Source organism: Heterocephalus glaber, unplaced genomic scaffold (genome assembly GCF_053883595.1).
Source record: "Heterocephalus glaber isolate CG9 unplaced genomic scaffold, H.glaber_assembly_v1.0 deba00000331, whole genome shotgun sequence".
NCBI lineage: Eukaryota > Metazoa > Chordata > Mammalia > Rodentia > Bathyergidae > Heterocephalus > Heterocephalus glaber.
Genome location: NW_028258142.1, coordinates 62,714,701 through 62,725,506, shown reverse-complemented (window position 1 = coordinate 62,725,506; position 10,806 = coordinate 62,714,701). Strand labels below are relative to the sequence as shown.

Here is a 10,806-nt window from a genome sequence, read left to right as displayed (position 1 = left end):
CGTGTGGGTCGGGAGCCCGGACTGAGGACACACTTCCTCCTCCCCCAACAGACGCTTAGCCGTCCACCCTGGAGCAAGACAGAGACAGCCAGGCGGAGGGGACAGAGAGAGCTTGGGAGCGGGTGCCAATATCCAGCGGGGGTGAGTTCTAATGTCCTACATCATGGCACAGTGACTGCAGCGCATAACACTCGACTGCACGTTTTACGAAAAAGAGCTCAAAGGAATGATAAATGTCCAAGGAGATGGAAAAGCTAATTACCCTGATTTGATCATTACACACTGCATACATGTATTAAATTATCACGTTGTAGCCCATAAATATGTGCAATTATGTGTCAATTAAAATTTTCAAATGCTCATCTTAAAAAGGAAGAAGAAGAAATGGGACATCAAATCCTGACAGTTTTTTCTCTGCTGTATTTCTCAATTTAGCTTGCTTTTTTCCCTCCCTACTATTAGTGCCCCGATAACATAGAAACAGTGATAACTGCTTTATTAATGATATTATTTTGTGCTTAAATGATAGCACAACTATCCTTGATCTCCTGCCATCAACGCATCTTCCCGGTCCTTCCTCCTGAGTGCTTCTCTCGGATGCGGATCTGGCTGTCCTGTTCCCTTGACCTCGACTATAGCCCACCACCAAATGCGAGGACTCGCTCACATCCCTGCCATGGCCTGCCCTCGACTGCTCCTGCTTACACTTTCCCCATGTCTGCCTGTTATACCTTCCCCCTGCCCGCCACCCAGCCTGCTTTGAAGCCTTAGCCCCTCTTCCCCAGGAAGACTCCACACAGCTGGGTTAGGTGCCACCCTAGGACTGGGCTTGAAGGAAGGACGTTCGCACACCATGTTCTCTCACTAGACGACCAGCACGTGTATTCTTTCCTCCAAAAGAGACTCCCTGGTGTGGTTTGGATGTGGTTTGTCCCCAGCAAAGCTGCTGTTGGGATTTCATTCTCATTGCAACATTATTGAAAAGCTGTGAGTTCTTAAGAGGTGACTGGGCTGATGAAGGGAATACTGCCTTCCTCAGGGGGGCTGTCAAGCAAGGGCGTCCCTCCTGTTCTGTCTCTTCCACACCCATGCACCCTTTCCTGTTTGCCATGAATTGAATAAATGAGCACCAGTTTCTTCTGGGACCACGCTTTTGGACTTCCTGGCCCGTAGGACCATAACCGGAAATGCCTCTTTCCTTTATAAATGACACGGCAGAAAACGGATCCAAATGGCCACTCTTTCCTGTGTCTGGGCTCCTACTCTCCTAATATAATACAAAGCCACGCGGTAAGTGCTCAAGAAACGTCTGAAGGAGGCTGAGTGGGGAGGAGCTGGGGAAGTTGTCACAGAGGCTCTGAGCAGACCTGCAGAGGGGGAGCCTGGACGGGATCCCCCAGGCATCGCAGTGGGAGGAGATCTCTGCGAGGGCTGTTCAGATTCTGTCTCACTCCATCACCACGGTCGGTGTTGGTTAACCTGCCGGCCGGTTCCAACAACGCACTGTATATATAGCTCATTCACTTAATCATCATTTCTTGCTCTCCGGGGTAGATACTCCTTTTGTGTACAGAAGGAAACAGAGCCTTAGAGAGGTGGGGTGGCAGGAACTTGCCCCAGGTCACGCAGCTCATACTTGGCCCAGTGAGGAATGAAACTAGGTCAAGGGGACAAATTTTCTTTCATCTAAGGCAGTTAGGATGGCTACTTATATTCATGTTCACTCTCCAAAGTACAACGCACTCTGGACACAGAGCAGTAGACCTGTTTTTAAAATGTCTTAGTTTTTCACTTTAAATTTTTTATTTTGAAATGGTGGAAAGCTTAAAGAGGAGAGAAAAAGGTAGCACAGGGTTCTTACATATCCCACACCATCTTCGCCGACATTAGCATCTTACATAAATACAGTACAGTGAGTACAACCAAGAAACTGACACTGGCACAATACCAGCCGCTAAACATAGACTTTTCACTCCACGTCTTTTCCACCACCATCCTCTCTCTGCTCCGATCCGGGATCCACCTTGGGTGGCAGCTGAGGTATTGGGGATGTCCTGGTTTCCCCCCAAACAGCAGCAGTTCCCTGTCTTTCCTTGTCTCTCATGACCTTGACACTTGAGGAGTGACTCACGAAGGCGTTTTGTAGAGGGACCCTCAGTCTGGATTGGTCTCGTTTGCCCGTGGCTGGACTGAGGTTTTGCCTTTTGCCAATAGCGGTGTCCCCGGCCTCTGTCGCTGTCCCTCATGTCCAGGACACAGGATGCCTGCATTTTACTGCTGAAGGTGCTGACTTTGATCACTTGGTTAAGGTGCTGGTTGTTGGCTTCTCTACTGCCAACATGGTAACTACTGCTAACATGTTTTCCTTTGCAATTAAGAAATAATTGAGGGGAGAGTCTTTGAAATGATGCAACTTACACCCCCACATTTTAAGCACTCAACTGTGGATCTCTCCTGTGACAGTTACTATGGTCGTTTTCTAATGGTAACTTCGCTAGTTCCTTCATTCCTCCTACAATTAGGAATTGGAATTCTTCTGTAAGGAAGAAGTACTCCGCCTTGTCCTTTTGTTTATTTATTCAGTCGTTTATTTAGAGCAGTATGAACTCAGGAGGATTTGCTTTATTTTCTGGATTCTATTCTATATTTGTGTTCAACTTGTACAGCCTTGGCCATAGGAGCTCTTCAGCTTGGCTGGGACGTCCTTTAAAATTAATAACAGCTCTGTCTCATCCTGGAACATTGAAATTTCTCATTGGGTATCCTCTGCAGTCTATCACGAGCCTTTTAGAAGTTTGGCACGTTCATGATGGATTTCTCTCATGGGGCCATATGGAAGCCACTGAGGACGGAACGTTCTTTGTTCTCTCCCCTCCACCGCCAAACATAAAGTCTGGAAATTACCATGTAAAGTATGGAATGCAACTTTCCAGCCGCATAACAAGTCTTGCCATTTAATTTCTTTTCAATAAATGTGCAAATGTTCCCCTTCCTGATTCATGTACCTGAACAAATGTGGGCGTTCGGAACGGTGTGGTGCAGGTGCTGGCAGGGCATCCTGCAGTGTTTGCTAGAACTTTAGGATCTGTAGTTTAATTCCCCTCGTCAGATGAACTTGTACCACACCTGAGGGAGCGCAGTAACCACTTGTCTTTTGCAGAGAGAATGAAGTTTGAAAAGTTAAAATTACAAAGCTGCTCCTATCAAGTTGAAGGTGCTGCCACAATTGTTTAGTCGTTCTCTATGTGCCTCCATGGGAGAGTTTGTCTTAAAATTGAACTAAGGTGAGGATGAGAACCGTCAATCATCAGTCTGTTGCTATGCCATCCATCAAGGGAAACCATCTAATTTTAGATTTGGCTCTAATCAGCTCTTGTGCTGTTTCCATTTTTAAAGAATCCTTTTATACAAACACCTGAAATTATCCTCAGCATTTTTGTAACTCAGACTTACAGAAAAACCTAATCTAGCAAATGAATTCTAACAGAATTCTTAGAGAAAGGAAATTCTATGGGGAAAGGTCCTACTGGGCCAGATTGACAGAGATACATTGTTACATCTGAATGGTGTCACAGTACTTGAGCTAAAGACCAAAAGAAAAGTCACATAAAGGCTAGCTACATAACATGTCTTGCTGCAGAGTGGGTACAGTCAAACTTTTAAATATAATAAGTACGGTCATAGTATATGTGCCGTCTATAACAGATTTTCTCTGGTATTACTAGAAAAATGGCCAATAATGTGATGATAGTTGAAAGTATTTTATTTGGCTTCTGTGTGTAGAATCTGAGATGTTAATTGAGTCTTTGATAATTTTGTTTAGACTTCGTAAATTTTTCCTGTGGGGGAAACTGAACTGCAAGACGTTTTCAAATTATACCAAATGGTCATGAAGTTATAAACAGTTCCATCCAGGGGTTCATTTGTAGATTGACTGTTTAGGACTCAAGATACTTCCCTTGGAAAGACTATCTTGGTGGTTGGCCTTCCATGCCATTGAGCAAAACTCTGTTTAAGTCACGGGGTAAGCTGTAGGATTTCAGTTATGCTACACTGCCATTTTTTTTGCAGAGCAGCTATGAAGCTTTGTGTTCAGAGTCATACTGGGTGGCTGCTGGGGTAACTGGGTGTTCATAATGCAACACAAGCTTTTCTCTGTCTTTAGAATGGGGAAGAAACAAGAATTTCTGTGGTTAAGGGGGATACTCTAGTCAGTCTCCCTCCATCTGTCTCTCTCTCTCCTCTACCCCTTTCTTTCATTTACTCATTCTCTTTCTCTCTCTGCATAAATTAAGTGGTCCAAATGAGGATATCAAGGGAATTTTCCTCTCCATTCATTTGGAGATACAGCTCTTAATAAGACTAGACTTCGTGATATGGGAATATTGCACTGTAGAAAACATTGCCTCTATTTTCTTGGCCTGTAATTTTGAAATACTTGTGGCTGCTTCAGTATTATAAAAGTAAAGTTGTAGCCAAGTATTCTGAAGATCACAAAGTCCTCTATGGGGAAAAAAAGGTTGATTCATTTTTGTGGAGAGTACATGCCAAGTTATTCTTGGTCCAGGGCTTGTATAGATACGGTCCTGAAAACTTTTCACTTTAGCAACTGTCATTTAATTAATTTCAGACACTGTGTCCTATTGGCAAGGAAAATGCTCCTAATGTTCAAAAACTCCTACCCAGTGTAGTCTAATTGAATTACAGCATCACCGACAAAACCAGCTTCATTTGTAGAGTAAAAATGCTGTCCTGTTATGACCTCTTCCCGATAGTAATTCTCAGGGAAAATTAAAGTCATGTATTTTATATTAATAATATTAGCCAACTTATATTGTGTACTATGTGTTAGGCACAATCGGAGTCGCATAATACATTCCATTCTCAATGCCCCAAGAAGGGGATGCTGTGATTGTCCCCATTTGACCAGGAAAAGACCAAGGCCTTGAAGGTCAGGTAACTTTACACCAGCAACTTCCGGGTTTAAACCCAGAACTTGCTCTTAACACCCAGGCTATGCGGCTGCCATATAATTAATTAAATATCCACAAAATTATCCTGCATACTGCAGACTCAAGGTCTCCTCCAGAGATGGGCGGTCCCTTCCACAAAACGGCCTGATAATGTCTGGATACAAACGCCGTTCTGTGCCTCCTTTTCCAGTTTGTCATTTGATTCACTGCTGCTTCCCATTTGGGAGGGTCTTCTTGTTGTTCCTCTAGGCACTAGGAATCTGTACATTTGCAGCGCTCTGTTCTCAGTGGTTTGGTCTGGACTCGACTGATCCCACCTTTGTGCCTTTAGTAAATGACTCAACTGCTAAAGGATGTATTTTAATGAGTATTTCAGAGTGTAGGCATTGAAGGGAGTGTTGTGTTCTTGGAGGGCAAGGGCCGTGTGTATGCACAGTTCTCCTTTCATTATGCATAGGGCAGTGGTTCAGGACCCTTGGCAGATACCAAAACCAAGGAGCTCAAGTCCTAGGAAATGGCAGTGTTTGCATAACCCACACACAGCATCCTGCAGGCTTCAGACCATCTCCGGTCACTTACGATGTCCACTGTAACGTAAATGTTACACACATTGTTGTTCTACTCTATTGTTTCGGGAATAGTAATGCCAAAGGAAGAGTCTGTCCCTGTTCAGTCCAGGCACTACTTTTTTCTGAATATTTCATCTGTAATTGATTGAACCTGAGCATGCAAACCCCACGGATGTGGAGGTCAAGTGGTAAGTGCATCGGTGAGGTGAGCGCAGTGCTGCCTCTTGCCTGGTTGTGACCCCACTGAGGGTGGGGTAATAGGGCTGGGCAGGTCTGCATCACAGGTGATGGGACAGATGTCTGTGCTCACCATGCCTAGTGCTTAGGAAGCACTCAGGAGGAAACAGCTGTTGGGGTGGACAGAGATGGTTCTCTTGCTCACAATCTTTGGACCCCCGAACTAGCACACTATTCTGAGGATTTCAGTTATTTTTTTTCCTTATTAATAGTTAAAACTTTTCTTCTTCTCCTTCTCCTTCTCCCTCTCTTCTTTTTCCTCTTCTTTTTGGTTTTTTTTTTTTTTTATGACAAGTGGCTCTGGCCTCACTCAATCCCCTAATTCATTATGCTGGCACTAAATCATTTTGGCTCCCTCAAAAAACAATCCACCTTCAGTTACAATTACCTGCAGTTTTGGAAGTGATTCTACAGTAACGAGGCAGGTGCTTTTGAATTTCTCCAAGTGCCCATCCAGTGCTCCAGGCAGTGGCTGCCAGACTGGGCAAAGATTGGGGAACAGTCGTGCTGGACGGAGCGTGTGCCTGGCACCCCGGAGCGACGCACTGTTGGCCGGGCGCACAGTCGCTGCCCGACTGCAGGGAGACCCGCAGCTCTCGGAGAGCCAAGAGCCGCCCTGCTTGGCCTGGGCTGACGCCAGGGTCTCCGTTCCGCTGTGGTCCTCCGTGCCCCGGGGTGAGGCAGGACAGGGGCGACTGGGAGTCAGTCGCGGTTGGTGGTGTGACGCAGTTACATGACACGGAGAGCGAGCGCCGAGTGCTTTCCACACGAATCATGGTCATTTAATCCTCTCCACGGTCCTTGAGGCGGGTTCAGTCACTGCTTAGAAACGGGAGAGGATAAAGGAGACGGGCGAGGCCAGCAGCTGGTGGGGGCAATGAGGCGCGAGGCCAGGTCTGAGCGGCTGGGCCTCTGGGGCTGCGAACCTGAGGCCGCCCGGGCTCCCTCAGCGATCCCAGAGCGCGCTCCCTGTGTCCCTCTGACTTTCCGGTCAGGGTTCGCCGTGGGGATCCAGGAAGCAGGCGGGAGGGAGTCAGCCCCGGTCCCCCTCTAAGGACTGCCTTCCAACCCTACGTCCCTGCCCCGCTGTGGGCCTGGGGCAAGCGCAAGGCTGGGGTTCCTGCAGCGAATGCGCCCGCGGGAGTTCTGGCTCGCCCCGCCTCCTCCATGGAGGGGCTCAGTCTACCTTTGCAAGTCATTTGCGTAAATATGCGGGTGGCTGAGTGTCCAGTGTGTGCCTCACTTGAGCGTCCGAGATCTGAAAAGCACTGTAGAGTGCTTGTGTGTGTGCTGGCCTTTTCCTCGGCATCCAGCACAAGTGGGGAGCCCTGGCTGAAGCCTGACCGCTGTCAACTGTATCGTCCACAAACCACCTTCCGTCCGTGTTTGCTTAGCCCATATAGACACTGAGCGTCTCCCAGCTGCCAGGCTGGAGGCACCACAGTGAGGGGAAGTAACCCGGGTTCCCGACGGGGACTTGGTCTAGGGAGGGGGACAGTGGCCCTCAGGCAGTCACAAATGCACAGGTACAGTGGTGGCCACGGAGAAGCAAAGGGACGGGGGTGCCAGCGCCCTTCATGAGGACGTGGGATCACGTCAGGGATGTGAAGGGACCATGGAGAGGAGACCGCCAGCCAGAGGGGACGAACGGGGCACCCCAGCTTTGAGAGCCTCCCCTACGAGGAAAGACGACTGCAGGATGAGTGGGTTGGGACAGACCCAGGCAGCCAGCACGGGGGCCTTTGAGGGACCTGGTGGCGGGTGTGCTAGAGAGGCGAGGGAGAGGAGGCATCTGGAGACTCCTGGGTTCCCGTGGGAGTGACGGGGTGGAGGGTCATTCACTCAGCTCTCCAGCACCTCGCACTGGGACTTCCAAGCATGGCAAAGGTACGGGGGCCCTAGGACCTGGGTTCCCTGGTGGAGGGAGGGGCCGGGATCCAGAGACAGAGGAAGGAATGGACTGGCGCTGTCTGAAAGGACACAGAATCACCGAATAAAACCTGAATGCCGACCACATGGAAAGACAGCTCAGGCTTCAAGCAGGAAATGAGAGCATCTAAAATTCACATTTCGTGGGCAGGCCAAGGGCAGTCAAAGGAAGTGAGCCACTGAGAGTGGGATGCGAGTGATTTGTGAAGACGGGGCGGGCTGTGACTTTTTTCTTCCACTAGGCTCTCCTAAGAGTATTCAGTGCTCAATCATTGCAAAATCTCTATAGATATCACCATGGCAACAATTGATAGGAAAGCTGTCATCGCTTCTGCTTCAAGGCCGCCTGACATTTTCTACCATCGCGGTCATTTCCGTTGTTTGTGCACGGGAGCGAAGAGGGCCTGCTTGGATCCCACCCCATTTTCTCCTGTCCTGGGGAGGGGGAGATAAGTCCTGTGACATCCATCCGCCTGGTGTCTGTACGTCTGGCTTTACCATCATCCCCCTCCTCTCCAGGTAGGTGGTGAGGAGACTCTGCCACTGTCCCCTGCATGGCTGAGCAGCAAGGACGGGGAGCTTGGTGGGGTGCTTGGGAGTTGTGCCCACATCTGCCCCATCCTTGGGTGGAAGCAATGTACAGGGCCCATGGTTTCAGTCACCCTCGGTCAAGAAGAAGGGGGAATCTAGTGTAAGCTGTTTGAAGAGACAGATCACGTGTGCGTAACTTTCTTAGAGAGTACTGTTGTAATAGTTGTTTTAGTATCATTACTATTAATCTCTTGCTGTGCCTAATCTATAAATTAAACATTGTCATAGGTCTGTACGTCGAGGAAAAACATAGCCTCTACAGGGTTCACTGCTGTCTGCTGTTTCAGGCATGCACTGCAGGTCTCCGTGTGTTCCCTGCACAGATGAGGGAGGATTATGATGTGTCACATGGAACTCTGTACACATTTTTATCCGACATCAGTTGGTCCCTCTTAGATTTAGCTTCTTCCTCCAGATTGTCTTTGTATGTAATCTCAGTCCTGGCCAAAGGAACTCTTCAGCCTACTTAATAGCCTTCCAATCCCCTTCCTCATAGAGTACCATATTTTATGATCCCTGCTGCTCTCTTCATTTTTCCATTCAACAAACATATTCTGAGTGCCTTTTGGGTGAGTTAGCCTTCTATCACTGTGACAAAATACCTGAGATAAACAGTTTAATGGAGGAAAGTTTCTTTTGGTTCACGGTTTAAGAGGCTTTAGCCCATGGCTGGCTGGCTCCATTGCCTTTGGTCCTGTGGTACGGCAGAACCTCAGGGTAGGGGGGCTTGGTGGGGGACAGGACCTCATGGCATCGGAGAAGCAAAGACAGACAGAGAAGGGGCTAGAGTCCAATATCCCCTTCAAAGGCAGCATGCTTCCCATGGCCTAGCTTCCTCCCCCTAGGCCCCGCTTCCCAAGGGGCTCCACCAGCTCCTATACCTCCCTCAGCTGGGGGTGGAGCTTTTGGGAGAGATTTATCCCAACCTTAATACCTTCCCAAGCCAGGCACTGTTCTAGGTGCTGGGCCACCTGGAGAATCAGGGGCCACTGCTTTTGTGACACTGGCACGCAGGGTGAGAGAGGACAGATAGAAAACATAACAAATAAGGAAATCATGTAGTCTGCAAGGTGATAAGAAAAAATGTATAAGGATGTGGAAATGTTGGGGAAGCCTGATGTGTCGTCACTGCAGCAAGTACCAGTGAGGATCAACTGACTGAGAGAAAGGGTTATGGGAAGTTTCAGGCCCATGGTTGATTAGCTCCATTGCCTTCAGACCGGGTCAAGAGTGCACATCGTGGTGGAAACATAGGAGAGAGCAAAACCGCTCACCTCACGGCCACGAAGTAAAAAGGAGGCTGGGGTCCTACAGTCCCCTAAAAGCCCTTCCCTCACTGGGCTCCTCCCCTTCAACGTTCCAGGCCTCCCTGTAGCACCGTGTCGGAGACCAGGCTTTTGCCACATGGACTTTTGGATCCAAACTACAGCACGTGGCTGCAGTTTGATGGCATATACTTCAGGTGTAGAGTGCAGGTGATGGCAGATAATGTTGGTGCTTCAGGCTTTAGAGGGCTGAGCAACAGCAGCACTCCTTGATTTATGTTGCTCTGGGCTCACCAGACCTTCAGTTTGGAGAGGACCCTAAGGGCCCCAGGGTAGGAGTAGAGAGGGAGGTGCTTCCCTACCAGGATGAGGGCCTGAGGCCGGAACAGCCTTAGGGAAAGTAGATTCACAAGATGTTCAATTGTGTCACAAAATGACACAATGTCCTACAGAATCCCCCAGATTGTCAAGTATTTTTATGTGTTTCTCTGCTTGCTGGAACTTTCTTTCATTCATCATCTAAGATAATCCTAAGCATCTTTTCCACATCATACAGGAACTTGGAATAAAGCCATAAATGTTATTTCTTTCTTTTGGTTTTGTGATGAGTTGTTGAAATTCTAGTCATGACACTGTGTGTACCACAAGTTCTTTATGCTTGGTGAGAAATGTGCCTGTGTTTCATTGACATGCGACTGTGGAAATGTGCAGCCAGCAACAGTCATGGGTTTTCCCGGGTGTGAACACCAGCAAATCTGATGGCAGCCACTCCGTGTGTGACCAGTGGATGCTTAGGCACAACTCATTTCCTGTGTGCATCTCACACACATGGTACTCCATCCAGGGCCCCTTTCATCCACTGTAGGTAATCTCTTATAACACAAATAAGTGCTTCCTACTAATATTTCTTTGCAAGACACCTCTCTTTTGAGGATTTCTTTTTTCTTGGAGATTTTTAAAAAGAAACATATAATATCTATATATTTATGGGAAACAGTACAATAACTCCATATGTGTGTACCACATGCAGTGATTAAATCAAGATAATGAGCATGTCCCCCTTCTCAGACATTTAGTATTTCTATTCACTGGGGACCTTTAAACTCTTCTAATTATTTTGAAACTCACACAAACTTATAGGTCAGCTGCACTTAACTGTGCTTCAATACGAGAATGAATTCCTTCCAGCTTTCTGTTTTGGGACTCCTTTTTCGGTCTCTATTCCTTCCTAACGAACAGTGA

General features: G+C 47.8%; 1 protein-coding gene across 10 annotated transcripts in view; it reads left to right on the top strand.

Annotated features, from left to right (window-relative positions):
• The window catches only part of Epb41l3 (erythrocyte membrane protein band 4.1 like 3), a 211,384-nt gene that overhangs the window by 54,791 nt on the left and 145,787 nt on the right, over positions 1–10,806 (top strand). The gene's annotated exons all lie outside the window — the stretch shown is intronic.